This window comes from Pleurodeles waltl, chromosome 7 (genome assembly GCF_031143425.1).
Source record: "Pleurodeles waltl isolate 20211129_DDA chromosome 7, aPleWal1.hap1.20221129, whole genome shotgun sequence".
In the NCBI taxonomy this organism is placed as follows: domain Eukaryota; kingdom Metazoa; phylum Chordata; class Amphibia; order Caudata; family Salamandridae; genus Pleurodeles; species Pleurodeles waltl.
In genome coordinates this window covers 959,745,888-959,772,055 of record NC_090446.1, presented here as the reverse complement: position 1 = coordinate 959,772,055, position 26,168 = coordinate 959,745,888, and positions in this window count along the sequence as shown.

Genomic DNA, 26,168 nt, shown 5'->3' with positions numbered 1-26,168 from the left:
ACCTTTGGTAAATTAGTGACCAATTGTATATTTGAAAGAACATCAATCCTGTAAAACTGGTGAAAAGCGGACAGTATTAAAAGAGACGTTTTAGTCAAACATTCTTTATTGTATTACACAGTGAAACACATGCACGTAACACATTCCTTCCATAATGACATCAACCTTATATAATTATGCCAATAAGGTGTACAGTTTCAAATAGAACACTTGTTATTTGCTTGTTTCACAACATACGTGTCACCTGTACAATAAGTTGCAAACCGAACACCTAGTCAGAACCCAAAAACAACAGAAACCATGAGTGGTAACAATTAATATCTATCACACAGCACTTAGTAGAAAGTCTAATTAGGCTCCAGTCTCCATGTACCAGTATTATCAACCCCCCCATAGGCGTAGACAGATCATATCTGGAAAAGGTGGAGTGCTCAGGTCCAAATAGTGCAAGCCATCAGGGGAAGGCCCCTGGAGAGAACGGACACTAATGGTCCTCCTTGGTATTCAAAATTTGTGAATTTGTCATGGAAAATGTCTTCAAGATGTTCCATGGGTAAGGCCCGCCAAAGTTGCACCTGCCATTGGGCAATTGTAGGATCCTCCGGTCTCTTCCACGCCACCGCCAACACCATTTTGGCTGTCCCAAAACAGAGCCACATAATTGCTTGATCACTTGAGGTTTGGTATTTGAGGGAAGTGTCTCCGAGCCCCAGAAGAGCAAAGCTGAGTGAGGCCTGTACTGGATATACCAGCATAACCTTTATTTGGGGTAAGACCTCGGACTAGTATGGCCTGATCACTGGGTAGTCCCATCAAATATGTTTAAAACCACCCACTAATCCGCAGCCCCTCCAACAGAGATTCGTGGTATTGGGGAATCTTTTTAAGTTTTGTGGGATAGAGGTACCAATCGTATAAGGTTTTATAATGTGCTTTCCTTAATCACATGAAATGATTATATTGTGGGATAGCCTGCCATAACTGAGCCCACTGTTCATCTGAGATCTGTATGCACAACTGGCAAGACCAAAAATCAATGTGTCAACGAGGGGTACGGCAAATTGTGTCGATGAGAAGTATATACAAGGAGGAGATCGCTCCCCGGGAGCTCATGTGGGTTTTCACAAAGGACCCAGTGTTGTAGTTGTGTATAATGGTACCTTTCCGATGGCGGCAGGTCCAACTCCCTCTGACAATTCTCAAAAGTGAGTATGTTGGGTCCATGAAAGAGGTCAGATATCACTAAACAGCCCCTGCCTTCCCTCTCTCAAAGGGCCCCTGTAGGACCGCTGGCGGAAAGGCCAGGTTAAAATGAAAAAGTGTGAATTGTGGCGGAAAGTGGGACCAGGCCCCTGTCTTATTTATACTGTCCCATATGTCCAGGGTTGTGTTTGTGGGGGTGCTTAAGTAAACCTTACCAGGTCTATCAGGTTTTGGCTTCCATAGCAGGTCCCAAATGGAGTGGCCCGTTGCCGCACGGTCCATGCGGAGCCAATGTTTGTCCGAAGCTTTATGGGACCACTCCATGATCACCCACAATTGTGCCGCTTGTTAATACAATTGAAAGTCGGGGAGAGTCAGCAGCCCATCCGATCAAGGCATCGGAGCACTCAATATGGGAGCTGAACCCTACCTGCCTGCCAAATAAATCTAATTAGGAGGGATCGTAAAGGTAGAAAAAAACCTTTTTCCATCAGGACAGGTAGACCCTGAAAGAAGTGCAAAAATCGCCGCAACACTGTCATTTTCAACGCATGGATGCGCCCCAGCCAAGTCAAATATAATGGTGCCCATCTTAAAGAGACTTTTTAAAGGGTTATAGTTCTCCTTCAAGGAACTTATGGTGGGGAAGTGGAAAAAGTGGGAAATTTTATATTTTCAAATACGTTTAGCTTATAAAGTTGATGAAAACTGGAATATTAAAATACAGCTTTGAAGCAGGGCTTTGTGATTATTACAAAAAAGATATATTTAAGCACTTTGTGCATATAACAACTAAGCAAAACATTAGCTGGTTATATTCTTCTTATTAATTACCACACTTTCCTACAACCCCATGAACCTTATTTACGCTTTAAAAAATCTCTGTAATTTAAAAATAACTTCTATATTACGTGCCAATTGCAGACATTTGTGTTGCATGTTACATAGCCCTGTAAAATACATGTGCTGGAACAATTTTCAGACTAGAGCTCAAGGTTACATCACTGGAGTAACATGATTTCAGACAAATCCAAGCATCACACAACAAACACATGTCCCAAATGAGCCACGTCTATTCAGCAGGATAGTGGTAAAAATGTTGTGTGTAGCTGGTGCCGAATTTAGGAGCACACTGTCACAAACATGTTAAAAGCACATACGCATACAACAGCACACCTTTCACCTAAATTAAAACTAAATTTGCACAGACATGCAATTTTCCTGATAAAAGTATACAGCACACAAATGATAATGTGTGGAAATTGGGTTTCAGTGAATATTTGTCATGTGCGCATCACCAAGTGGAGTGTCGTGTTATGTTTTGATCATTTTGAAATGTCTATTTCCTTCACACTTCAGAACTGGAAACAACGTGCTTCACTTGTGCTTTCCTAACTGCTTATTTACTTTGAAATGTTAGTAGTTTATTTATTGGTATTTATATTTTGTGGTGTGTTAGAAGAAAATGACATCCAACAGCAAAGGACAATTGCGGAAATACTAACTCGAATGCCTTGTTGTCTCATTTCAAGTAAGCAGATCATTTCATTATGTTTGGAATGCATTCTGATAGTTTTGACATTGTCAGTGCACACAGAGACACACAACGATATGTCCCCCGAATTAAAATTATAACTAGAATGAAGTTCTCTACGTGGAACACTTTTCAGTTTGTAACAGGTGCAACTGAAAGTGTCATGCTTTAGGCATTCAAGCATCAGTCAAAATCATAGAGCAGAAATAGAAATGCCCCAAAACCTAGAAACTTCAGCTGCTAAGGATCTGCGGTAGCCAAACTCACCTGCAGTGCTCAAACTACCTAAGGTGCACTAGATGCACAAGAATCATACCAAGCACAGAAGCCACAGCCTCTGCTTGGTGGTTGCCCATTTACTGGTGCAGATTTATGTGGTTGACAGGCAGCAGTGGCCCTGGTGTGTGATGACATTCCTGTGATCAGAGTGGAACAATGTATTGACTTCCACCTTCATCTTACATTGCATCTTTCACTCTTGTTTCCTACACCAGCAGGAAAAAGGGCCTGGGCGTGGTGCCTCTCCGACTCCACACCTCGGTCCTGACTGAGCGATGACCCTAACCCTGCAAACATCACACCACCCAGCTCCCCCACCTTCACCTTACATTGCCGCTCTCACTCTTGTTTCCCACACCAGCAGGAAAGAGGGCCTGGGTGTGGTGCCGCCCCTACTCCCCACGTGGGTCCTGACCGACCGATGACCCTCGCCCTGCAAACATACCACCAGCTTCAAAGAGGGGCCTGCGGCAGAAAAAGAAACAGGTCAGATACTCACACTGAAGTAATTTGCAAAGAAACAAAATATTGATAAACTTGGGGCTAATAATTTAGGAGGCCACCACCTGCCCCATCACCACCTCCCCCCTACCCCACGGTTGGCGGTCCTGGGTATTCCCCTTTGCTAATAGTCACTATAGCCGATGGTTTTATAAGGTTCTGCCCTGATTTCTGGGCTGTAAACAAACTCTCCAAATTCAATAGTTATCCACTACCCTGAGCTGATGAATTAATAGATTGGCTGGGAGAATCCAAATAGATAACAACAAACCATATAAGTAAAGGGTATTGGTAAATCCCTCCTAGGCCTGAAGATAAAGAACAAATTGACTTTTCTTCTCCCGAAATCCCATGGGTTTACATGTAGGTCTCGCCACATTACAACACCTCATGATAAAAATACTAGAACCACACCGAGCATATGCCTTCAGATATCTAGATAATATTAAAGTATTCAACAAAACATGGCCGGAACACCTAACACATTCAACTGCTTTGCTAACTGCGTTTCACCTCGCAGGACTCCACATAAATCCAAAAAAGCACAGCTCGCTCAGGATAGAGTAAATACTTGGGATACGACTTGGGTAATGGCCTCATTCAACCCCAATATTAGAAAATAAACGCAATAACTTCTATGTCCTTTCTGCAAAATAAATGGGCTATTAGAGACTTTTTGAGGCTTTTAGGTTATTGCAGGAAATGTATCCCTGACTACTCTCATTTCTCTCTCCTCATTAGCGTATGTATTTTACAACCTACATATAATAGGGATTACCAAACCCCTGAACTGTAGCCATCCAAGCATTTAACTGGTTAAAAACTATCATATCCTCAAACCTATTCTGCGGTTTCAAGATTTTACTAAAACCTTTAAATTACAAATAGAGGTGTCTGATATAAGTATTGGGCAGTTCTATCTCATTTAAATGAACAGCAAGAGGAAACAAGCATTTACAATGCATCGGGTCTCGCGTTTGCTCATGTTAGAGCTGATCGCGTTGTAAACTCCTAACCTGACTTTTCACCTATCGAGTAAAAGTGCATTTATGTACATAACCCGAAAAAGTGAAATCCAGTATGTAAAGCGCTCGACTTCTGCCGAGCGAGATCGGGCTACTAAATTAGAGAAAAAAAAGTCCACGAGCCCGATGGAAAACAGCGCGCCTCGCATGTTTTCTGTACTTGGTCGCTGCGCTCGAGGAGGGCTAGCCACCGGAAAAGGCATGACATATGTGTGCCTTCGACTAATGAAAGCAAGCAGATTTTATTAGGGAAGCCCACCAACCAATAAAAAACACTGACTTGAAGTTGACAGGGCTCCGAGCCCTTTTCTAAATACAAAAGAGTCTTGCTGCGAAACGCATGCGCGAGCTGATGTAACGCAGGCTCGACCCTAAAAATTGTGTCTTTATTAACCGAACATTGTTCCAATAGGAACAAAATATCCCCAGATGGAAACGGAGTGTCTGGCTAGCAAATGGGCTATAGGAAAATTCCAATATTATTTAGCAGGCTTGACTTTTATGCAACTCATGGCCCACTTACCTGTATGAGTTTAAATAAAGAGGAACAATTCCAGAGTGCTATGTCGGTCCTTTCCACTAAAAACATAACATATCAGTTTGTGTCAAGTATAGAAAAGGAAATGAACACACTAACGCTGACTTCCTCTTGGGATAACCAATGTGTCTTCCCAAACGGAAGGAGCTAAGGGAGTGGAAATGTGAGGAAAAATCACTGGAGTCAATTATTGTTTTCAAGAATAAGACTTGAAACATTTGTATTTAGTGCATAAAAAGAGAAGTCGTGTTGTGCAATTGTATTCATATGCTGGATGTATACAAAGCTGGGAAACCCCCATATCTGAAATTACATAATTGGAATTATACGCATCATATTGCAGCAGATGTCCCTCAGCTGTATCTAAACCCTCATTAAGAAGGATTGAAGTGTAAAGGGAGCCAACTCCAATGTGAAAAGAATTAGGTTTCAAGGTATATTCATTCCAGTTTGCTCACGAAGTTTGAATGGTATTTGTATTGAATGTTTGAAGCCCATATATTCTTCAAATGGTTGTAGTATGAAACCCACTAAAGTCACACTGTGTCGATAAGACGGATTGTGGAGAAGCTTATGCATTTATGGCAGCTAATACAAGACTGATGTTCTCGGGCTTTCCTGGATCAAAAAGAACTTTGTGTGTTATCCACTCTTCTACAAGGATATTGTAGGAAAATGGATTATTATTTGGGGTAGGTGACTACCCACCTCAAGAAATAATCACAACTCTTGTCAGGGTGAACCCTCAAAGTACTAAAATACCCTGATCTCACCTTCCTGATTACTATGATACAGCACAGACTGGCTTAACTTAGGGCAAATGTAAATTTGTCACGCAGTACCAAAACAGTAATAAAGTCTAATTGCAAAACAATAAAAATTACTATCTGAATTAGCAAAATAGAGTAAAGTTTAATAAGAAAACGTACACCAAAATGGCAAAACTTCAAGGGAGAACAGCACCAAAAAGCACAAAGCGCCGATCTTAGTCAATGGTTGTGGTAGACCTAGACCTAGGCACAATTTGAAACTAACCATGATGGGGCACGTGTCAAATACACCAAAACTGTTTGTCCTGATCAAAATTGTACCTTCTGATTTAGTCTTTTATGTCCCAATCCAACACAGGAGTACACTTCTAGAGCCCCTGAAGGACCTCAGGGGAGGCATTTAGAGACTCACAAGGTGTCAGGCACAGGCCAACAGCAAGGTCCAGTCAAGGTTCAGTTGCCATTGGTTAGCATGGTGCTTCCAGGAAAAGGCCTCTTGTAGCTGGTTGTTTCCCTGTAGACAAGCAGGAGGTCAGCCAACTGTCCTTTGGTGTCCACTTCTTGTTCCCGGGTACAAGAGGGAGCATATCCAGTCTTTAAGACTCCTTTCGGTCACAGAAATCAGGTTCTTATCTTCTGCAGGTCCATAAAGCATTCTGAAGTGGGTGCCTGCAGGTACCACACTTATGCCAGCCATGAGTTAGTGAGAGGGATTGGCTCCTGCCCCTCCCTACCCAATGGGGTAATGGCTTCCAGGCCCTGACCAACCCACTTTTATAGCTGTTCCTGTTTGCCTTACTGCAGACAGACCCATTATGCCATGTTTCAGAGAATTTTCAAGATGGCGAAAGTCTTCAACGACACCAAACCTGGAAACTGAGGGGTGGGTGTATGTGGGGAGTCTAGTGTAGTAATGTAGGAGGCTGGCCTGGTTTGTAGTGAGTACCAAGGGGTACTTACACTCTGCACCAGGTCCAGGTATCCCTTATTAGTGTAGAAGAGGTGTCTAGCAGCTTAGGCTGATAGAAAAGGTAGCTTAGCAGAGCAGCTTAGGCTGAACTAGGAGACATGCAAAGCTCCCACTATACCACTGGTGTCATATGCACACTATAATAAGAAAACACAATACACAGATATACTAAAAATAAAGGTACTTTATTTTTATGACAATATGCCAAAAGTATCTCAGTGAGTACCCTCAGTATGAGGATAGCAAATATACACAAGATATATGTACACAATACCAAAAATATGTAGTAATAGCAATAGTAAGCAGTGCAAGCAATGTATAGTCACAATAGATTGCAATGAGAGCACATAGGTATAGGGGCAACACAAACCATATACTCCAAAAGTGGAATGCGAACCACGAATGGACCCCAAACCTATGTGAGATTGTAGAGGGTCGCTGGGACTGTAAGAAAACAGTGAGGGTTAGAAAAATAGCCCATCCCAAGACCCTGAAAAGTAGGTGTAAAGTGCACCTAAGTTCCCCAGAGAGCACAGAAGTCGTGATAGGGGAATTCTGCAAGGAAGACCAACACCAGCAATGCAACAACAATGGATTTCCAGACGAGAGTACCTGTGGAACAAGGGGACCAAGTCCAAGAGTCACACTCAAGTCGTGAGTGGGCAGATGCCCAGGAAATGCCAGCTGAGGGTGCAAAGAAGCTGCCACCGGATGGTAGAAGCTGTGGATTCTGCAAGAACGAAGAGGACTAGGAACTTTGCCTTTGGAGGATGGATGTCCCACGTCGTGAAGAAGCTTGCAGAGGTGTTTCCATGCAGAAAGACCGCAAACAAGCCTTGCTAGCTGCAAGGGTCGCGGTTAGGGTTTTTGGATGCTGCTGTGGCCCAGGAGGGACCAGGATGTCGCCAATTGCGTGAGGAGACAGAGGGGGCGCCCAGCAAGATAAGGAGCCCTCACAAGCAGGCAGCACCCGCAGAAGTACCGGAACAGGCCCTACGAAGAAGAGTGAACCGGAGCTCACCCGAAGTCACAAAAGAAGGTCCCACGACACTGGAGGACAGCTCAGGAGGTCGTGCACTGCAGGTTAGAGTGTCGGGGACCCAGGCTTGGCTGTGCACAAAGGAAATCCTGGAAGAGTGCACAGGAGCCGGAGCAGCTGCAAATCACGCGGTACCCAGCAATGCAGTCTAGCGTGGTGAGGCAAGGACTTACCTCCACCAAACTTGGACTGAAGAGTCACTGGACTGTGGGAGTCACTTGAACAGAGTTGCTGAGTTCCAGGGACCATGCTCGTTGTGCTGAGAGGGGACCCCGAGGACCGGTGATGCAGTCTTTTGGTGCCTGCGTTTGCAGGGGGAAGATTCCGTCGACCCACAGGAGATTTCTTCGGAGCTTCTAGTGCAGAGAGGAGGCAGACTACCCCCACAGCATGCACCACCAGGAAAGCAGTCTAGAAGGCGGCTGGATCAGCGATACTAGGTTGCAGTAGTCGTCTTTGCTACTTTGTTGCGGTTTTGCAGGCATCCAGAGCAGTCAGCTGTCGATTCCTTGGCAGAAGGCGAAGAGAGAGATGCAGAGGAACTCGGATGAGCTCTTGTATTCGTTATCTAAAGAATTCCCCAAAGCAGAGACCCTAAATAGCCAGAAAAGGAGGTTTGGCTACTTAGGAAGGAGGATAGGCTAGCAACACCGGTAAGAGCTTATCAGAAGGAGTCTCTGACGTCACCTGCTGGCCCTGGCCACTCAGAGCAGTCCAGTGTGCCAGCAGCACCTCTGTTTCCAAGATGGCAGAGGTCTGGAGCACACTGGAGGAGCTCTGGGCACCTCCGAGGGGAGGTGCAGGTCAGGGGAGTGGTCACTCCCCTTTCCTTTGTCCAGTTTCGTGCCAGAGCAGGGCTGGGGGATCCCTGAACCGGTAGACTGGCTTATGCAGAGATGGGCACCATATGTGCCCATCAAAGCATTTCCAGAGGCTGGGGGAGGCTACTCCTCCCCAGCCCTGACACCTTTTTCCAAAGGGAGAGGGTGTAAAACCCTCTCTCTGAGGAAGTCCTTTGTTCTGCCTTCCTGGGCCAAGCCTGGCTGGACCCCAGGAGGGCAGAAACCTGTCTGAGGGGTTGGCAGCAGCAGCAGCTGCAGTGAAACCTCGGGAAAGGTAGTTTGGCAGTACCCAGGTCTGTGCTAGAGACTCAGGGGATCATGGAATTGTCTCCCCAATGCCAGAATGGCATTGGGGTGACAATTCCATGATCTTAGACATGTTACATGGCCATGTTCGGAGTTACCATTGTGACGCTGTACATAGGTAGTGACCTATGTACAGTGCACGCGTGTAATGGTGTCCCCGCACTCACAAAGTCCAGGGAATTTGCCCTGAACAATGTGGGGGCACCTTGGCTAGTGCCAGGGTGCCCACACACTAAGTAACTTAGCACCCAACCTTTACCAGGTAAAGGTTAGACATATAGGTGACTTATAAGTAACTTAAGTGCAGTGGTAAATGGCTGTGAAATAACATGGACGTTATTTCACTCAGGCTGCAGTGGCAGGCCTGTGTAAGAACTGTCAGAGCTCCCTATGGGTGGCAAAAGAAATGCTGCAGCCCATAGGGATCTCCTGGAACCCCAATACCCTGGATACCTCAGTACCATATACTAGGGAATTATAAGGGTGTTCCAGTATGCCAATGTGAATTGGTGAAATTGGTCACTAGCCTGTTAGTGACAATTTGGAAAGTAATGAGAGAGCATAACCACTGAGGTTCTGGTTAGCAGAGCCTCAGTGAGACAGTTAGTCATCACACAGGGAACACATACATATAGGTCACAAACTTATGAGCACTGGGGTCCTGACTAGCAGGGTCCCAGTGACACATAACAAACATACTGAAAACATAGGGTCTTCACTATGAGCACTGGGCCCTGGCTAGCAGGATCCCAGTGAGACAGTGAAAACACCCTGACATACACTCACAAACAGGCCAAAAGTGGGGGTAACAAGGCTAGAAAGAGGCTACTTTCTCACAAGTAATTCTAGTGTCTTCCCACCATTAACACTAATCCAGTTAGGAACAGGTACAGTACCCACAACAAACGTAGAGACAGACGTCTGGTAAGAGAAAAACAACCACACAGGGGACACACAAGATTTGTCTTGGCTTCCTGTTCTCTCTCTTTTAAGTGTTCCCCAAGGTTTATTTGTGAACCCAGCAGAACTGTCAAGCAGGATTCAACAATCAAGCAGGACTTGAAATAGCAGTGTCACAAATGCTGTCCACAGTCCCCACCCTGTGGAGGTCTGAGGAGTCATTTCCACCAATTCAGAACAGCCTCCTGATAAGAGCTACACACATTTTTCTCACCTATATCATTTAATAGGAGAAGCTGGAGAGGCAATGTAATTTAGCCTTCAGGAATTGCAGAAAAGGAAAATGTAATTTTCAAAATTCTTATTATTCTTATTATTTATAAAAAATCTGACCTCATCATCAAATTTATTTATTATAACTATTAAAAATATTTGTTTAAGTATTTTTCCATCTGGGTTTTATCTTGAGATACAGTATTAGCATTTAATATTGCTTCCCAGTGTTTCTTCTATAGGACAGCCAGCCTTCCTTCAGTGAAAATAGCTTTTGGTTGCTAATCACTCAAAGGACATGTTAACACTGTAAAATATCTTCATGTTCTAAATTCAAATACCAAACAAATAAACATAGCAGCTTGTTGCCCTGCGTCCCATGTGAAAGTGGTGCTTGGATGCTCTTTGAGGCCTGCTGCCCTAGATTTTCATTAATCCACTCTAGCCTTCAAGCGCTCAACAAATGGCTCCGGCACACCACGGAAAGATTTAGTACTCTTTATTCCCCTCCTGGGACTTGATGCGTTTTGGCTAACCCCGTACCATTTTTCACAAATACACAGGCCCCATTTTGTCAAACAAAAATACACCTTTCCCAGACATCACTGTGATAGCTGACATTGAAAAAATACTTTGTGCAAACCCCTGTCAAGGTAGAAAACAGACAATGGCCACCAATGTTCAATATACCAATTTCATAATATTCTTGTGAAATCTAAGTAGAACTTTGTGTTACATAGCAATGCATGTTCAAGTCTTCTCCCACAAAATATTGCATATATATATATATCTATATATCTATATATATATCTATATATATATATATATATCGATAGCCAGTAGGTAGTTATAGTTAGGACCAACTTTTCCCATATACGAAGTGTATTTTGTTTTTTTGTTTTGCTAATAAGTTTGGCACAGTTTTACGAATCTTGATGAAATTTTCAAAACTTGTACGCCAGCTGGTGTCTGAAAAGTTTCAGGGTGTTTCGTCAAGCGGGGGCTGGGAAAAAGTGGGGTGGGGGCAAAACACTTTTTCCCCATGCAATGTCTATGGGGAGTTTGCATTTTGTGAACACAACTACAGCCTGAATCGCTGAACGGATTGACACCAAATTTGGCAGAAAGCTAGATCTTGGTCCAGAAAGATCTCTTTTCGTTATTTGGTGCAAATCTCTTCAGCAGTTTTGGAGTTATTAAAGAAAACAATATAGATATCTAGGGATGCTTCCCCCCTGAGGGGTGGGTGGAGGGATTCGCGGATCCAGACTAAAAGCAAGGCCCTAATTCTATAAGTATTACTATAATTGCTGGATTTCTATGGTTTTGTGTGAGTAAAACGTGAACCTAATAATAACATCCCTGTAGCCTTTGTATTTTTCAGGGAACTCCAGTGTGTATATTCCAAATAATTATGTCAATCGTATTTACTGATCTTAATAAATCTCTCAACATGAAAACAAATCCACATATGTATACAAATTTAAATTCAAATAATAATAAATAAAATATAGTCATGTATAATCATCGCCTGAGTACGCTACATTCCCATTGCTACATAAGTCATTAGATTTCTTATTGCACATCTTATTCTCTCAAATCATAATATCATCATAAAAGTGAACCAACTATACACCATATTATTGGAAAATGTCAGAATATGAATATGGGAAAACCATTATTTAATTAATTATGCAAATCACGTATGCCAAAGTTGGCTACCTCCACTCCACAATAGTAATTGCAACACCAAGTTCCCAGTTCATCATCTTATCATAAATCCACATTCGATGGCCGATATCAAACATTTCATAAATCAAGCAGAAATCCATCCAAAAAAATAACCACCATTTAAAAAAGGAAAAACACATAATGATACCCAAATTGTCTAAAAACATCAATTTAATTCTGAATACATCTCCTAGGTGAATAAGCTGCTCCTCATCCGTATTGAGACCCATGGGTTACTTGGTTTTCAATGCTATTATATAATATGATCCTAACCTCCTAAAGGCTCCTTGCCTGTCTCCTCCTCTAGTGCTCGGTTTTTATTGTATCTATTACACTATACTTCAATCCCCTCACATCTCCATCATGGTGTTCCAAAAAATGTCAAGCTACTGGGTAACTGCTGAAGTATTCTATTAGATATGTTGGTAACTAATACTTCCTATGTACCTCTTAGTACAGAAACATGTTAACATATAGACTGAGAACTCTGGTCTACAATTGTAAATCTCCTTCAGGGCTCTGCTTCTTCCAGAAAAAGCCTTTGTCAGTGTCTGGATCTTCTCCCTATTTTCACATGCCTTGCAGGCCCTGCGCATGTAAAATAACAGCTTGAATGGCATCCACTTGAGTTTTTACTTAGGTATTTCACTCTTTACCAGAGAGTCTCATACTGTCTTAGCTATGTAGAAAGTGTTCAGAGGGTTCTTAGGTACATCCGGTCCTATTACTGAGTCATTCTTAATGAGATACCAGTATCTTCTCATTATGATACAAACCCATAAATGTTCATGATTATATGTTGGTATTAGCCTGGAAATCCCACCCTTCTTACTTCTCCTCACCCTTTTCCTTCCAAACAGAATATCTTTCCTCCTTCTGTTGTCAACTCTGTGTGCTACCCTGTTAATCATAATCGTCCTGTATCCTCTCACTTTAAATCTGTTCACCATGCTTTTACTGACCTCAGTAAGATTCACAGATTCACTCACATAACCGTTCTGTTATTCAGTTCCTTTTGCCTCGTACACGTTCCCCATATGTGATACTTCCCTTCAGAGATATGGGACAAAACCTGGAGGCATGTAGTATACTGTTTACCAAGGTGGGTTTACAGGATACATTTCTATTAATCCTCCAGGCTTCCACTCTCACGCTAACATCAAGGAAACACTAATAATTACTGTAAATTTTAAATTTAATGTATTCACATAAATACACTTGACAAACTCAATAATCTAATTTTCAGTTCCCTGCTGTAGGAAAATGCCACTGTTGGCATGGTCACCCCCCACTTTTTGCCTAGTGTTGATGCCAGCTTTGATTGAAAGTGTGCTGGGACCCTGCTAACCAGGCCCCAGCACCAGAGTTCTTTCCCTAAAACTGTACCTTTGTTCCCACAATTGGCACAGCTCTGGCACACAGTTAAGTCCCTTCTAAAAGGTACAGCTGGTACCAAGGGCCGTGTGGCCAGGGAAGGTCCCTAAGGGCTGCAACATGTATTATGCCACCCTCAGGGACCCCACACGCATTACATGCACCCTGCCTTGCAGCTTGTGTGTGATAGTTGGGAGAAAAGACAAAGTCGATATGGCACTCCCCTCAGAGTGCCATGCTCACCAACCACTGCCTGTGCATAGGTAAGTCACCCCTCTAGCAGGCCTTGCAGCCCTAAGGCTGGGTGCACTATACCACAGGTAAGGGCAAAGCTACATGAGCACTATTCCCCTACAGTGTCTAAGTCAATTCTTAGACATTGTAAGTGCAGGGTAACCATACTGAGTATATGGTCTGGGACTTTGTCATTACAAACTCCACAGCACCATAATGGCTACACTGAATACTGGGAAGTTTGGTATCAAACTTCTCAGCACAATAAACCCACACTGATGCCAGTGTGGTATTTATTTAAAAATGCATCCAGAGGGCATCTTAGAGATGCCCCCTGTATGTTAACCCTACTGCTACTGTAAGGCTGACCGGTCTATGCCAGTCTGCCACTTCCAGACGGGTTTCTGACCACATGGAGTGAGAGCCTTTGTGCACTCTGTGGTCAGAAACAAAGTCTGTCCTGGGTGGAGGTACTTCACACCTCCCCCTGCAGGAACTGTAACACCTCAAGCCAGTGGAGATGCTTGCCCCCGGACAAGCTCACTCTTTTGGCTGCAAGTCCAGAGGGATAATGATAAAAACAAGGAGGAGTCACCCCCTCAGCCAGGACCACCCCTAAGGTGTCCAGAGCTGAAGTGACCCCCTCCTTGAGAAATTCTCCATCTTGTTTTGGAGGATTAGGACCAATAGGGATAGGGATGTGCCCCCTCCCCAGAGGGAGTGGGCACAAGGAGGGCGAAGCCACTCTCAGGGACAGTAGCCATTGGATACTGTCCCCTGGCCCTAACACACCCCTAAATTTAGTATTCAGAGGCGACCCTGAACCCAGCTCTTCAGATTTCCTGACGACCTCAGGAAAGAAAAAGAACTGCTGAACTGAAAACCCCTCAGAGAAGAGAAGGAGACAACAACTGACTCAGCCCCAGCCCTACCAGCCTGTCTCCTGCTTCAAAAAGCTGCAAAAGAAGAAGCAACGTGTTCTGCAGGACCAGCGACCCCTGAAAAGCCTCCAGGGGACTGCCTGCATCACCGAGGACCAAGAAACTCCCCTGGACAGCGTACCTGTCCAACAAAAAGAAACCAGCTTTAAAGGGACTCCCACCTCATTCCAGAAGCGTGAGTCCAAACTACTCTGCCCCGACGCCCCTGGTCCATGTCCAGAGAAAACAACTAGCCAGAGAGAATCCCCAGGCGATTCTGACTACGTATCCACCCTAGGATGACCTCTCCAAACCTCCACAGTGACGCCTGCAGAGGGAATCCCGAGGAACTCCCTGACCGCGACTGCCCGGGGCGGGGATATCCGTCGTCTGTAGAAGCACTACACCGGCAGCCCCCAGGCTTGAGAGAAACTGACCAGTGGTGCAGCAATGACCAGCAGGCGGCCCTCACCCTTTCCCAGTCGATGGCTTGCATGAGAAGACCCCCTGTGCCCTGCCTGCAGCGGCTAAGTGACCCCCAGGACCCTCCATAGAGTTCTATTGAGACCCGATGCCCTGTTTGCACACTGCACCCAGCCGGCCCTGTGCCATTGAGGGTGTGGTTTTTGTGCCTAGTTGGTGCCCCTCCAGTACTCCTTCAAATTCCCCTGGTCTTCCCCCCCGACGACGCGGGTACTTACCTGCAAGCAGACCGGAACCGGAGTACTCCCTGTCTCCATAGGGGCCCACATTATTTTGGCTCCTGTTTGACCTCTGCACCTAACCGACCCTGTGTTGCGGGGTCATTAGCAGTGCATGGCGAGGGCGCGAGTTATAGTTACCTTAGGGCACAAGTTATAGTTACTTGAGGTAACTATAAGTGGTGAATTTCTACGGTTTTGTACGTTGGAAATGTGAGCCTAACTATAATGTCCCTGTAACCTTGTTTTTTCTGTGAATTTCTGTTTTTTTAACATAGAGTAATTTTCATTACTATACATTAACCCAACCACCGCCACGCACGGCTAACAGCCGTGTGTGGCGGCGGCTGGCCACAGGGCTGGCTGCAGGAAAACCCCATGAAAGCACCCAATCATACACCGTGCACAGCCTTCACCCATGTGCAGTGGAGGTTGCCTGCAAGACCTGGCCTGCAGCCAACCCCCCTAACAACCCAACCCCACGCTGTGCATGGCCCTTTAGCCATGCACCACAGGAGTTTGCCGTGGCCTCTCTGGGTGTGAGAATAGGTTAAAAGGGTGTATCTGGGGGTGAGAGTGGCTGTGAGAGTGTCTGCCCGGGTGTGAGAGTGCGTACATCAGTGTTTTAGTGGGTACGTTAGTGTGTGAACGGGTCCGGGAGTGAGTACATGAGGGTGTCAGTGTGTCTGTGAGGAGGTGTGTGACAGTCTCAGTGAGTCAGGGAGTGGGTGCGTAACTATCTGAGTGGGTCTGAGAGTGGGTGCCTAAGAGTCGGACTGGGGCTGTGAGTGGGTGCACAAGAGCCTTAGGGGGTCTGTGAATGTGAGTGTAAGTGCCTGAGTGGGTCTGTGGGTGGGTGTGTGAGTGGGAGAAAGAGATTGAAAGAGAGAGAGAAAGAGAGCGAGAGGGAGAGAGCTAGAGAGTTTTTTAGACTTTGATGGATGATATACTTAGAATGAGATATTTCTGCACAAATAGAAAAACAATTTTGTTTGTCAATTAAGAAGAGTAAGATCATCTTTCAGTAAGAGCCTTAAACATTTGAATAGAAAAAAACTAGGGAAACTGGGTTCGAACACTGAAGACTCAGTGTGAAGATCTGCGACTTTCACACTTGAGCTATATAATTAAAAAACAAAATAATTATGGGCTATCAGAGAGTGTGCGGGAAGCCTCAAGGCCTCCCCCAGGGTCCCTCAATCTTTTTTAATGTAATTTATAATATGCCCTTATGGGCTGTCTGGGACAGCGGGGAAAGCCTCAAGGCCTCCCCTGCTGTCCCTCACTAATTTTGTAATATGTCCTCTGGGCTATCGGGGACCGAGGGGGAAGACTCAAGCCCTCCCCAGCAGTCCCTCACCAATTTTAAAATGTTTGTAATATGCCCTTACGGGCTATCTCCCACTGCAGGAGGGGGCCTCAAGGCCTCCCCCGCGGTCCTATTGCACAGCAAGCAGGAAGCTGCTTTTAACAGCAGCTGCCTGGTTGCTGGAGCAAAGCTTCATTTCTGTTCGCTGCACGCATACCTGCGTGCAGGCAACAGAGATGTGAAGTCTGCTTTTTGATAGTAGGACCTGTTTGACAGTTCCCACTGTCAAAAACTGGGCTTTGTTTGCTGTGACTTGGCTGCAGCTTCAAAGCTACAGCCAAGCACCCTATGACATAGCAGGAGCCGGCCCTGAGGGATAGCGGTCCTCAGAGCCATCAGTGACTCCTCGATGTAGGCATTGCCCCGGGGAGGTGGTGATCCCCGCCCGGGCCTAGAGGGTGTCTGAAACGGACCCCCTTTTGTTTATTTAACCATGGGTAAGTGGTGATTTCCAGGGCTGGGGGGGGGGCGCGTGACCCCCGCACCAAAAATGACAAATGCCCTGGGGAGGTGGTGGTCCCCGGGGCTGTTGATAGCCGCACAATCCCCACTCATAATTCATTATAGCCAAGGTAGGTGGTGGTCCCTGGGGCGGAGGGGTCACGTGGCCCACCCGCTCATATTTTATTATTCGCCCCTGGGGAGGTGGTGGTCCCCGGGGATGTGGGGGGCGAGGAGGACCCCTTATTAAAAAGGAAAGAGTGGCCCTGGAACCTGGTCCACCCGGGGTTTTTTCAAAAACAAGGGCAGAACCATGCGCTTGTTTTTTAAAAATAATTTTTTACAGCTGATTTGCGACCTTGTTGCAATTCCACAGTTAATTCTTTTGAAAAAGTGCTTTTTAGCCTGGGAGGGGGGTCCCTTTGGGTCCCCCAACACCAGAGCTAGAGCTAAAGGGTCAGGGTGATCATACCCAGGCCCCTTTTGTATTTTTTATTATTTTTTCTGGTACTCAGCTCAAGCCGAGTTCCAAGATGGCTGCCAACACTTCTTGGCTTGAGGTGTTGGCAGCCATTCAGATCTCAGCACGAGATTAGGGAGGGTTGCGAATCCTGTGCATCCCTAGATATACAAATCTGTAGTTCCTTAATTTTCTCACAAACTACTGAATGGATTTACACCAAATAACAACAAGCATTTGCAATGCAAACAGTCTTGCGTTTGCTTGAGCTCCAGCAATTAGCATTGTAAACTTCTAACCAGACTTTTCTTGCCACATAAATTGAAAATGAAAATAAAACAGTTTCACATAACTAACTGGACTTTTCTTGACATATAAACAGAAAAGTAAAAGTTTCACATAAGCGAGCTGACGGCCGCCATCAGTGCATAGCAGACACACAAACGGAAATAACAGTTCACTCGTAGTAAAACCTATCGGCAAAAGTGCAATTATCTACGTAACCGGCAAAAGTGCAATTAACTATGTAACAGGGTCGATGTCATGCAAAGCACTCAACTTCTGCCAAGCGAGATCGCCCTGTGAAAAAAGAGAAAAAGGAGTCCACAATCCGGACGGAAAACAGCGAGCCTCGCATGTTTTCATGACTTGGTCGTTGCACTCGAGAAGGGCTAACCACCGGAAAAGGCATGAGGTATGCATGCCTTCCACTAATGAAAGCAAGCAGATTTTAAAAGGCAAGCCCACAAACCAATGAAAGACACTGACGCGACCTGGGCGTGGTTTGAAGCCCAAAGAGAGATAACAACACAGAACTGAGCAATTTGCGCTCGCCTGTAAAAAGGGCTCTTTAGCACCTAGAGCTAACTTTCTGCCACATTTGGTTTAATTCCGTCCAGTGGTTTTTGCACTATCTCTGTTCAATGTGTCCTATGGGAATTGACATCAGAAATGCTCTAAATTTCACCCCCCTTTTATCTCGCCCCAGATTGTCAGATCATCTGAAACTTTCCAGACAGCAGCTCACGTGACTGTCAAATTTTTTGGGAAAATGTGAAGATTCGTCAAGCGGAGACAAAGATTTAGGCAAGCAAAAAACAGCTTTTTCTATAGAAACTACATCCTAACTATAACTACCCAGTGCGACTACCACTAGGTAAAATATATATATATATATCAAGGTGACAAGGTGAGATCTGCTTAGCTGCCAGCACTTCAACCAGGAAATGCTTCCCACCATCTTGAGACTCAGACTCCCGGAAAAAACAGTTAAAAAAATACAAGGGAGCAGGGTAGGGATACCCTGGCCCCCTAGGCATGGTGGTGGTGCCCTAGAGGGACCCCATCAGGAGACAAAAAACATTTTTGTTAAACATTTTTAATGCAAGTCAGCCGCAAAAATATTTTAAAAAGGCCCAGCTCTCCTCATGCCGCTGCATCGCTATTGCTACTGTCTTCTCCGTGCTTTTTCACTGTTTTTTTGAGTGCTTTGTTCTTGCTTTTCCCTCGTTCTCAATGCTTCCACCTTGCTTTTCCCAGTTTTTTGTGTGCCCTCACCTTGCTTTTCCCTCGTTGTCACTGCTTTCTCCTTGCCTTTTCCCCTGTTTTTTGTGCCCGCTCCTTGCTGTTCCCTCATTTTCACTGCTTTCTCCTTGCATTTTCCCCTTCTTTTGTGCCTTCTCCTTGTTTTTTCCTCACTTTCACTGCCTTTCCTTGCTTTTCTCCCCATTGTCTGAGTGCCTTCTCCTTGCTTTCTCCTCGTTTTCACTGCTTTCTCCTTGCTGCTCCCCAATTTTTTTAGTGTCTTCTTGCTTTTCCCTAGTTTTCAGTGCTTTTTCCTTTCTTTTTCCCCGTTTTGTGTGCCTTTTCCTTGCTTTTCCCTCATTTTCAATGCTTTGTCCTTGCCTTTTCCCCTTTTTTATGTGTATCCTCTCCTTGTTTTTCCCTTGTTTTTGCTGCTTTGTCCACGCTTTTCCCCTTTTTTGGTGCCCTCTCCTTGCTTTTCCCTCGTTTACACTGCTTTCTCCTTGCTTTTCTCCCATTTGAGTATGCCTTTTGCTTGTTTTTCCCTTGTTTTCAGTGGTTTCTCCTTGCTTTTGTCCCTCCTTTTGTCTGCCTTCTCTGTGCATTTCCCTAGTTTTCACTGCTTTCTCCTTGTTTTTTTCCCTGTTTTTTGTGTGCCTTCTCCTTGGTTCGCCCTCATTTTCACTGCGTTCTCCTTGGTTTTCCCTCATTTTTTAGTGCCTTCTCGTTGCTTTTCCCTAGTTTTCACTGCTTTCTCCTTGCTTTTCCCGTTTTTTGAGTTCCTTCTCCTTGCTTTTCCCTCGTTTTCACTGCTTTTGCCTTAAAATTTTCTGTGCCTGCTCCTTGCTTTGCGATCATTCTCACTGCTTTATCCTTGCTTCTTCCTCTTTTTTGTGTGTGCCCTCTTCTTGCTCTTTCCTCATTTTTACAGCTTTGTCTTTGCTTTTCCCCTTGTTTTTTTTGTGTGTCCGCTCCTTGATTTTTCCTCATTTTCACTGCTTTCTCCTTGCTTTTTAACCTGTTTTGTGTGCCTTCTCCTTGCTTTTCCCCTCCTTTCCACTGGTTTCTCCTGCTTTTCCCTCTGTATTTTGTGTGCCTTCTCCCTGCTTTTCTGCAGTTCTCACTGCTTTCACTTTGCTTTTCCCCCATTTTTTGTGTGCCTTCTCCTTTCTTTTCCCTAGTTTTCACTGCTTTCACCTCGCTTTTTCCCCTGTTGTTTGAGTGCCTTCTCATTGCTTTTCCTTTGTGGCGTGGGGCTAGATGCACAAGGGGGGTTGGCCACAAAGACTGGCTGCCAATTGCCCCCCCCCCCATGCTGTGTTAAAAAAAAAAAAAAACAATGAAAAAACAAAGGTACATGGATGTTATAGTTAGGAATTTGCATTTAGAACACTTTAGAAATTCACTCGAAAAAAGGAAAGGTTATAGGCACATTATAGTAAGGATCAGAATTTACACACACAAAACCATAGACATGCAGCAGTTATAGTTATCTTAAGAAACCCTAAGTCATATATAACTCGTACCCCTGCCATGCACTTCTAATTACCCCACCTATTACATCAATAACTGTATCTTCTGTAGCATGATTGAAACTGTGCATGGTAGGGACGTGAGTTATAGTTACCTCAGTGCACGAGTTATAATTACTTGAGATAACTATAACTATGACTGCTGAATTTCCATGGTTTTATGCGTGTAAATGGCGATCCTTAAATTAACATGCATAGAGGATCTTGATTTCCTTAAAGATAATGAAGGCTAACATTATGCAATAACTGTTTATTGCTGCCCCAACATGCAACCCTTTAAAGAATAGTAACACATCACAAAGCAATTAAAATGCTCAAGACAAATAAATATCCAGTTCACGTAGACATCCTCCTCTTTTATTCGCTGCTCCTTGACAAGATAAGTACCTTCTTACGACTTTGTGCTTGCTTTATTGATCTTTCTTATAGTTTTATGCTTGGGTGTATGTGTTTCTATAGTGCCCTCCAATTTATGGTTGGGCTAGGTGAGGATAGGATTTTAGGTTATACCATCCTTTGTGTTTTTCTTTTGCTTTCATTGTTATTATTTAAATAATGATTTCTTTCCTTAGCTAATTGTTTGTGACTGCTGTTTTCCAGCTAATGAAGCCTCGTCTGCTTTTTTTCATCTTTCCCGGCCCTTTGCGACTGTATTTTGCTCTGTTAGAGCTTATGTGCGTTCTTAAAATCATGCCCCTTTTAATGCCGTGGCCACCCTAGCAGTGAGTCCTTGAGACACGGTGTGGTAGCTTTTGCGCCGTCATGCCCTCCATCTCTCCTCTTAAAGAAATTTGCTTTAATTTCTCCCCTTCTGAAAGGGGTGGTGGCCTCCCAACGCCGTGCCTCGCAATGTGTTGCCAGGCAACCTCCTCAAGGCTGCAAGAGGGGGCAAAGTCCCCCATTTATTTTCACACCAGTGACGCGCAGGAGACCGTTGCTGTTACAGTTTGATGCGGTTTGAAGTTTGGACCTCAGCAGCTTCCGTTATTATGTTTAGGGAATTCCCTTGCAGATTATATACTGACTTGCACCTAGACCAGGAGAGGCTGTGCCCTGTGTGCTCGCTGTGTACTCTGGAGCGCTCCCCATCTGTCTGTTGTGTATAAGCCCTGAAAAGGGCTTAGACACGTGGTGAGGGACGCGCGCCGCTGCTGCAATAATACACGCGACTCCGTGTATTTTCGTTTCAGACGGCGTGGCGGAGTTCGGCCTTTGTTCAAGATGAGCCCGTCCGCACGGGTCTCAGTCTTGCAACGCGGATCTCCCTGACTCCAGCCACACCCTTCTTTATTTTATAGCCCCGGGCCAGAGGCCACGGAGCAAACCAACAAACAACAATATTGAGGTGAAATCCCTCGGAAACAACCAGGGATTTCACCCGGGGTGCTGTATAACATATAACACCCCTTCACCACACCGCTCATCGGCTGGCCAGTTACATCACTGGCCAGCGACATTACATTCCTCCACAAAATGCAAAAACACAAAAGAAACACCACCCTCAAACATTAGTCAATAATCACACAAATGATCCCGTAGACGGGTGGAAGGACAGGGATTGCCCCGCAAACCATATCTGGCAGATCCGGATCGCTGAGACGCCACCTCAGTGGCGGGACCACCAGTCTCTGGTCCAATCGGGACAGACACAGGATCACCCACAGTGCGACTCATCGACCCGCTCAGTGAAACACCATCCTCAGGCCCTACACACACTGGACCACTCTCCTCGGCCTCTTCAACGCTTCCTTCCTGAAGGTCATTTGAATCATGAAATCTCTTAAACAGCGACACATTGCGGGTCACGGTATCATTGCCACGCTGGGCAACCACAGCAGATCCATATCGTTGAACAATTCTCCACGGGACCGTAGAAAACGGCATACGAAATTTACTACCAGGCAGAGTCTGCTTGAGCAATACCTGATCACCAACCCTCAGGTCAGACTCAGTGGCTCTCCGAGCACGGCTGACCCGTAGATTCGACATCCGCCGCTTCTCTTGGACCAAGTCCCTGGCCATCTCAGGAGGAAACCAAGAAGAATGATGAGGAATCGCAACAACGGACGCCCTCCCAAACACGACATGACTCGGAGCTAGGCTGGTGGTGGAATGAGGCGTTTGTCGATAGTTCCGTAGAAACGAGAAAATGGCGTACTCAACAGACTGGCCACCGGCCACCGCAATTCTAATTACCTTATTCAAAGTCTGCATGAACCGCTCCACCTCCCCATTGGCTTGAGGCCAACGAGGGGTGATCCGGCGAGGATGGGTACCAGTAATCTTCAGATACTCAGCCAGTTCCTTGCTCTGAAAAGGCGGCCCATTGTCGGTGTTAATCTCGGCAATTAGACCATGAGTGGCCATTGTTTTTTCTAATCCAGCTATCACCACATCTGCTGTGAGGGCAGGAATGATTTCAACCTCAGGATACTTCGAGAAATCATCAATGATGACCATGGTGTGGCAGCCATCAGGTAAACTACCAAAATCAAGACTCGCGGAAACCCATGGACCTGTTGGGGTCGGCTCAGTTTCAATAGGAACAGGCCTAGTCGATTCACCGGTAGCCTGACACCAACGGCACGACCTAACCATAGCTCAACCTTTTCGTCCATGAGGGGAAACCATACTTTGGATCGGAGTCGGCTCTTTGTCTTGACCATCCCTTGGTGGCCATTGTGTGCCAACTCAACGGCCTTGGTAGTGAGAGATGAAGGGATAACCAGACGACTTCCCCTTAACAGACACCCTTGAGAGTCAATGGTGAGCTCACCCTTCACGCCATAGAGGCTTCCAATGATACGTTGAGATTCAGTGTTTAACAAAGGCAACTGACCTTTGATACGGTGCCACTGACCATTCTGGACAGCTGCCATGACTTTCTGCAGGCACTCATCCAACTTAGTTGCTTGTATAATCTCCCCCATAGTCATTGGCAAAGGCCGGGATCGATCAGTTACATATCTAACATATTCTTCAGTTTCTTTGGCCTCTTCAACCTCCACCTCTGAGGCACTTCTGGGATGACTCGAGAGATAGTCAGCCGTTTTTTCGGATCCCGGGCGATATTCTAATTGACACCGATAATCTTGCAATTGTAGCATCCATTTCTCAATTCTTGGCGGAGGCTTGGAAGCGGTTCCTTAGAACAGCGGAAGCAGTGGCTTATCGTCAGTGGTAACGACAAACGGGCGGCCATACACGTAAATATGGAAATGCTTGCAACCCCAAAAAGCTTCCTTTTCAATTTGCGAATAACGCTGTTCAGTGTCAGTGAGTGAACTGCTGGCATAGGCAACAGGAGCCCACATTCCTTCTCCCTGTTCCTGCAACAATACAGCACCTAAACCCTTGGGTCCCGCATTAACAGCAACCTTGATATTTCTTCTCAGATCAAAGTATTTCAGCACAGTGTCGCTGGACAAAGCTTCTTTGATTTTGTCAAACGCTGTTTGTTCAGTAGACCCCCATTGCCACGACTCAGACGCTTTAAGGAGATTCCTCAGAGGCTGGGTCAGATTGGATAAATCTTTTATAAATCGACCACAGTAATTTACCATCCCTAAAAAACTTCTGACCTCCGTGACAGTGGTGGGAGGTGGCGCCTCCTTGATGTCGTTTACCTTCGCGGGATCTCGGGCAACCCCATTCTCCGAGAACGTTTAACCAAAGAATTGTATTCTGTCTTTTAGAAATTCACACTTTTGCCGATGCAACATGAGTCCTGAGTCCTGAATGCGTTGTAGGACCTTTTGTAGTCGGACGTTGTGTTCGGCAATGGTGGGGGCATGGACAAGGATGTCGTCACTGAAATTTTTTGTCCCCGGCAAACCCACCAACAGCTCCTGGATAACATTTTGGAATACTTCCGCCGCACTGGATACCCCAAAACTCAGACGCTTGTACCTCCGGAGCCCCACGTGAGTAAAGAAAGTCGTTATGTAGCGGGATTCCGGGGCCAACACCAACCGGTGTTACCCAGACCGGAGATCAAGCTTCGAGAACATCTAGAATCACTGAGCTCTCCCAAAATGTCATCAATCGTAGGGGTCAGGTGTCTTTCTCTTTTGATGGCCGCATTCGGGAGATGCATGTCCACACAGATTCTCACCTCACCTGGTTGTTTGGGCTTCCGAGGTACCACAATGGGAGATACCCAGGGGGTGGGCCCAGAAACCTTTTCAAAGATCCCAGCTTTCTCCAGATTGTCTAACTCTTTCTCCACCTGGGGTCTGAGATGGAACGCTACTCGCCGATGGCGGAGAGCTATCGGTTGAACGGTGTGATCAATGTGAAGCTTGATCTCCCGGCCTCGGAGACACCTAATGCCATTAAAGATTCCATCGTACCTGGCTACCAACTCCGTCACCGATTCTTGCTGGATGCTGAGCGTAAACATCACTATTTGTAACTCCCCCGCCGCCTGACAGCCTAACAGCATGCCAGTTCCTCCCTCGGTCACGTAGACCTTCGCCGATATCAAATGTTGTCCATGGGTGATAGTGGTGTGGAACATACCCCTCAGGGAGAGGGGAGTGCTCTGTCCATATGCATATACCTTGACATTTGTCTTGGTCAATGCTGGAGTCGGGGACATTTGTCGATGTTCTTCTGCTGCCAGTAGGTTTATGGATGCTCCCGTGTCTACTACAGCCACCACCTCATGATGACCCATCAGTATCTGGCACTTTGGAAGTTGCGCTTGGCGATGGCTGGTAGGTGTGGCCGCGAATAAGGAGTGGACAACATGAATAACAGTTTCATCATCATCCATGTCCCTCCCTCGCTCTGATTTTTCAGGAGGGGCCTCTTCGAGTGCGATATTGACAGCTGCCCCTCGGGTGTCTTTGGACCTGCAGACCTTTGCGAAATGATTCATCTTTCCGCAGCTCAAGCATATTTTTCCCCTATCCGGACACTCGGAGGCTCGGTGTGGCACCCCCCCCCCACAATACCCACATTGGCTGGGGCGTGGACTACTCACTTTTTGTGGGGTTTTCTTCTGGGGTGTCATGACTGCATTGGTGACCTCTTCTTTTATGGGACGTTGTAATGCCGCCTCCATGTGGGAAGCCCTGGCTTTTGAGAGCTCCTTTGTTCGGCCCAGCTGTAGAATGTCCGGTAAGGATTTCCCGGATTCCTCTAGGATGCGCTCCCTAAGGGGGAGGGAGGCACACCCTTGTATTAATTGTCCTCTGACTTCTTCAGTCTCGTCATTAAATCTACACGTTCCCGCCAGCTCTCTTAGTCTTAGGTGAAACGCATCTAGCGATTCGTCCATCTGTTGTCTCGCTTGTCTAAATATAAACTTCTCATAATCAGTATTGACCATTGGCTCAAAATGGCGGTTGAGGGCAGCTATGAGTGTCTTGTGTGTTTTGGGCGCATCTTCCACAAGGTTTTTTGATATCTTATATATGTCCTTGCCTCCTATGTGTATGAGCATGGCATGTTTCTGGTCATTTGCTACCTTCGTGGCCTCAAAGAACAGCAACACTCTTTCCACCCATTCTCTCCATTTGGGCGCTTGTGTAGAGGGAGCCCCTTCTACCACAAAGGGTTCTACTGGTGGTATTGCTGACATTGTGGCTGGGGTGATGTTAGACAGGTTTATTGCTACTACGCTTGTGATGAAAGTACCTTTTCTATTTTGTGCCTGATTACCATCTCTGGGGAGGGACACTTGTACTCACTGTGTC